We start from the raw sequence: 6000 nt of genomic DNA on the forward strand, positions 1-6000 counted from the left end.
CTTGTCCTCACCATGTCCATTGCTTCCAGACAGTCTTTCCAAAGAAAATTTTCATGATATACAGAACATAAATAATAAGCAACACGAATAATCAACAAACTCTTGCCACTCTCATTTCATAAGCCTTAACTATATTTTCCAAAAGATTTTTGTTGTTCTTCCTCTTTCCATTGAAATCACCAGCTTTTAAGTATCAAGGTATACATTGTCTTGATTTGGAGGAGATTGTAAAGTTATGTGTAGAATTCCTCTGTTTTCATCCTCTGCAACAGAGGTTGGCACATAAGTTGCAATTGCAATTGATGGATTTTGATGAAGTGCCCTATGTAGTGGTTTGTTGTCATCTTGGGGGGCATGTTGGTGACATGTTGAAACTGACTTTGACAACTCTTTTATAGGTTTTGCTGAGGAGAACCTGTAAGCCAGTCTTCTATTGGCTATAACTTGTTTACTTTCTGGACATTTATAGGAGGAATGTCAGCATGGATGTGATTCAATTTTTTCAGTAATTCATCCACTTATTGGTAAATATCTCACATTTGGATGATCCACAAGTGAATGAATGTTTGTAGGTGGTTAAAAATGACAAGATTCTTAGCATCCTGTCTCCTTTTCTTCCACCATTCTGGAGAAACTATAGAAATGGAAATGAACTACAAAAGGACTAAAGATTATATTGTACTTCTATCTGTTTTGTGGAGTGCTGTGTTCAAGGAATTCACCATGTAGCAGTTAACTTTTGAGGAATGAACTCTTCTAGGTTATTCCTTTGAAAGAAGATACAATTTTTTTAACTCTTCCATTAGACTCTAAACTCCTTGAGAATAAAGACTTTTTAAAAATATCTTAAAATTTTTTTTTGGCTTTTCATTATATCCCAAATGCTAAGCACCGTGCTTAGAACATAATAGGAGCTTTATAATATTTATTTAACTGACTTTAGCATTTACCTAATATCTCTGAGTGTTAGATGTGTCTCTGGGACTGTATATGATGTGTTACCAACTTAATAAGGCTTGCCAGAACTTGTATTGACATAGCTTTCTAGAACCCAAGGTACTAGACTTTCTTAATGAAGTCTAAAAAATGAACAGACCCTTCCCCCACATCCCAAACTTTCATGAAACCAGGACAAGTTCTGATTGTATGAAAGTAAATTTGAGATTATAGAAAGCTCCAATGAGTTTGTTTTAGAGAATCAAAGTGAACCAATCCCCAAATCAGAAAAGTGGAGGATGTTTGAAGTTGGAAGAATCGTCTTCTGGGACCATGAAGAAGTTGGACACTTTCAGCTTAGTGAAGATCATGAAGCTCAACTTTACTTAAAACTTAGACCAAAGTATTAAGTAAGATCTAGGCTAGAAATGGGTAGTTTTCTTCTATTGGCCTTCCTTTGGTTTGATGTATATGAAGTTAAGTATTCTTCTAACTGTAAATAAATGCTAGAAAACCCTGCTTTTGACAGATGTGGTATGAAGAGAGAGCGAGCAGATTTTAGAACTAAGCATCTCATTTTAGTGCAGTGTCATAAGAAGGGGAGCAGAGTCATCAGGGATTGGTTGAGGCAGATCTCTAAATCCAGATAGCTAAGGAGGTTCAAAAGGCATGGAGGTCAGAAGACATGGAGCCTCAAATTGGGGTTCAGGGATTTGGAAATGTTTAAAAAGTGGTGAAAGTCCTGGAATAGGGCAAAGGTACCCTAGACTATCTCCAAGGATGCATTGGAATCCACAGGAAGTTGAGCCAGATTAACAAAGTTTAAGGCGTAGGTCAAAGTGGTATTTCATAGTTATCTTGTTTTCATTGAACTCAAAACCAAAAGGAGCAATTAGTTATTGCTGTTGAGTTGTTTTAATTATGTCCCATTCTTCATGATCCCATATTTGGTGTTTTCTTGACAAAGACACTGGAATGGTTTGCCATTTCTTCCTCTAACTCATTTTAAAGATGAGGAAATTTTGGCAAACAGAGTTAAGTGACTTACCAGGGTGACATGGTAATCAGTGTCTGAGGTCAGATTTGAACTCGGGAAGATGAGTCTTCCTGACTCCAAGCCTGGAACTCTATCCACTATGCCACCTAGCTGCTTTTTAGGAGCAATTGGACATAAGTACAGTGTCTACAACAAAGGAAATATGTTGTAAATACTATAAGAGAAGGACAGAAGGAGAGGTTTCAGCTTCAGAGTTGATGGAGAGAATTTCACCGAGGTGGTGGAAATGAGTTAGACCTTGGAGGACCAGGGGTGAAGGAAGGGTGAGAGGAAGGAGGGAATCCATGCCAAGCTAGGGTATAAGCAAAAGCAAGGCTGGAAAAACACCAGCACCTTTGGGGGATGATGAGCAAGTGGGCCAGTTTTTCTGAAGGAAGAATAGCATGATATAAGGTTAGAATGAGGGGTGGGAACAGACTGAGGAATTTGGTTTTCATTTGACAACAGGGAGTCTCTGAACCCTTGTGTAAAGGGGAAAGCCATTCTGTCATTCATTATTCCATAAAAGCGTCATATATTCAACACTGAAGGAGATACAGATATGAATAAGATAGGCTCCCTGCTCATAGGGAACTCATTGTCTAGAATGCTCATCTATATATTAGGCAGATGATATTAGATGATAGTAGAAAGGATGTATTGGAAAGTGGAGAGACAGGAGGTGGGAAGATCATTAGGCAGCTACCGCAATAATCTGAATGAGGAAAGATAAAGAGTTCTCAGTCAAGGTTTTGAAAATAGGAAAAGAGAGGAAGTGGGAGATGTGGAGGCATTGTTAAACCCTATGAACAGATTTTTGCTCCTCTTCTCTGGCCCACAAGGTCTGGTCCTCCAGCCCTACCACCATTTTTAGGTTCTGAGTCACCCTACCTATCAAGGACTTAGTAACTCATCAGATAGGAGGGTGGGGGTGAAGGAAAGGAAATGATCGAGTGACCCTGATCTTTTGAACCTGGGTGACTAGAAGGGTGATGATGCCATTAACAGGCATTGGAAAGTTGGGGGGGGACATGTTTTGGGGAGAATGTGAGTAGTTAGGTTTTGGACTGTACCATAATTGTGTGTTTTCCATGGGTGTGACTGTATGTTCATCTCTATGTCCTGTAAGTATACATGTGTTCTCATTTGAAATGATCATGGGAAAAAGAGAGGGCAGGGGAGGGGCCTTGGAAGGACAAAGCCAAAAATGGAATGAGATCCAGGGGGAACCTCTAGGGCTTTAGGTGGATTCAGAGCAAAAACAACCGGAAAAAGGAAACTGGTGAGAAGAGGAAACAGAAATAACTCAGAGCTGCCCGGGGCCATCTCAGGGATAGGAGGCTGCTTCCTCCATCTCTGGGAGGGTCTAGTTCCCTATCCGCCTCTCCTCTTAACTGAGTAGTTATTTTTCACTCTGGTGCCTCCATTCACAGGGTTTGATTGCTCCTTTCCAAACCTCCACCCCTTTAGAAGGCTTAGCCCCTCTTCTCCCTGTCCCCTAAACAGGGTCTTTGCTCTCCCTCCATTTACAGTGTCTTGTCCCCCTGATTCCTAAAGGATATCATTCCTGCTTCCCACCCCCACCCCACATCACAGACTTTGGTTACTCTTCCAGGCAGGATCTGGTTCTCCAACTTACCCTCTACTTAGAGTCTCTGGTTCCCCTCCCATTCACAAGGCCTGTTCCTTCCTCCCTTTTTAGAGTTTAGTCCTAGGGGTCTTGGTCGTGGGCGCAGGATAGGATGTGGCCCTCCATCACCCAATTTCTCTGGTTCTAGGGAAGGAGAGTCATCAAGACTGATTGTCACCATCCTACCCCACCCCCAGCCAGCCTGAGGCCACTGAGTATTTCTGCCAAGTGTCAATTAAGTGCCAGATGCCAAGGCCCAGTGTCAAGGGCTCTGGAAACTCCTACTTCTTCTTCTGGAGTGATGCCTCACAGAAGAAGGTTCCCCTGAAGGATCCTTTTTCCCTCTCCCACATTTGAATCTCCGTCAGGCTTTGTCAAGAGCTGCCCTGGAATGAGCCTCATATATATATTGTCATGGGCCATGAAAATACTCCAGAGGCTGGGTGAGGGGTTGAGGTGGTGGGCTTCCCTTTTTCCTCACTCCTTCCTCCAAGGCTAGAGTAACAACCAGAGAGCCTCGAGCCCTTTACAAAGGCCTTCCCCAATAAGTTAGTGGGAGGATAGAGCGAGGGGCAAGGCACAGATAATACCAAGCAAAGAATAATCTCATGCTCATTTTGGTGTGGGGACATTGTTGACTGCTTTGTAAGTTAATCTTCTTGTGCTCAGTCACGGTCAAGGACATTTGCTTCCTGAGTCCAGGCTAACTTACTAGTATCCCCTCAGGAGACCCCAGGAGGAGGACAAGAGTGGTTTCTTCCTCTTCAGTACTCAGCAGGTGGCCTTTGACTTAGGCACCCTGTAAAAAAAGAGGTACCTTTGGTAACCTTTGGGGATGAACTGAATGACTAATTGTTTTCTTTTTCTTTTTTTTTTTTTCCTGGATGATGGGAAGAATTATCTGTGACATTATATGATGATATTTCCTTCCTCTCTCTGGGGGAGAGATAGAGACAGAGTTTAATTAGTGAGTGAGTCAGTGGGGAATATATGGGTGGAGAGTGAGAGATGGACACCTAGAGCCTTCCCCATTGGCTAATATTTGACACAATTTTCTGTAAGACGAATGAGTGCTGTCCAGGGCTTCTGCTAGGATGATGATAATGGGGTGCGTGCGTGTGTGTGTGTGTGTGTGTGTGTGTGTGTGTGTGTGTGTGTGTATGTGTGTGTGTGTGTGTGTGTGTGTATTGGTGGCAGTGGAGTTGTTAAAATCATGGTAGGTTGGGGGCAGCTGGGTAGCTCAGTGGAGTGAGAGTCAGTCCTAGAGACAGGAGGTCCTAGGTTCAAACCCGGCCTCAGCCACTTCCCAGCTGTGTGACCCTGGGCAAGTCACTTGACCCCCATTGCCCACCCTTACCAATCTTCCACCTATGAGACAATACACCGAAGTACAAGGGTTTAAAAAAAAAATCATGGTAGGTTACTCCACAATGGACCAGTAAAATCGGGAAGAGCCATAGAGTTTTCTCCAACCCATATTGTGTCATTGTTTTCTTTTTTTGTATATGGCCTTGGGTGAAAAGAATACTAGATTTGGAATAAGAAGGCCTGGATTTGAGTTCTAGCTTTGTGCTATCAGGGAAGTTGTATCATCATTGCTCTGTTTCCCTCAGCTGTAAAATGGGATTAATGATATGTGCATCATGAGTGAAGTGAGGCATAAAACAGAAAGGCATATCCTTGCCAGATATATTTGACACAATCCTCCAGAAAGTCTAAATCCCTATGAATAGTAAGTTTTTCCAGATACTCCTGTGGACTGATTTCCAGTGCTGCCATTGTGTTGATTTCAGTGAGCCTTCAAGGAAGTACAGTCTTTTTATGAAATCCAAGACCACTTAAAAGAGATTGGTCAGGACAGCTAAGTGGCTGGTAGATAGAGAGCTAGGCCTGGAGGCTAGAGGTCCTGAATTCAAATCTGGCCTGATAAGCTTCTTAGCTGAGTGACCCTGGGCAAGTCACTTGACCCCCCCTTGCCTAGCCCTTACCACTCTTCTGCCTTGGAACCAATACATAGTATTGATTCTAAGACAGAAGGTAAGGGTTTAAAAAAAAGAATTTGGCTTAACAAATGTACAGCTTACATTAATTATCTAGAAAAATATTAAAAGGCCTAGGAGAAGGTTTCTGTTCATTGGGTGAATCCTCTATGGAGGATTTCTAGGAGGACATGGATGAGAATTGAGCAGAAGAGGAAGACATGAATAGATAGAATATTAAGTTCTTACTATGTGCCAGGAACTATGCTGTTGTAGTTACACAAATACGAGGCAGCCCTACCTTCAAAGGACTTATATTTTAGTGGAGAAAGATAACCTATAAAAGAGAAATGAAGAGCAGGGGGCATAGTGCTATTCTTTTAAATTTTTAAATTTATTTTTCATTTTGTTATTGTCAT

The sequence above is a fragment of the Gracilinanus agilis genome, chromosome 2, assembly GCF_016433145.1.
Source record: "Gracilinanus agilis isolate LMUSP501 chromosome 2, AgileGrace, whole genome shotgun sequence".
NCBI lineage: Eukaryota > Metazoa > Chordata > Mammalia > Didelphimorphia > Didelphidae > Gracilinanus > Gracilinanus agilis.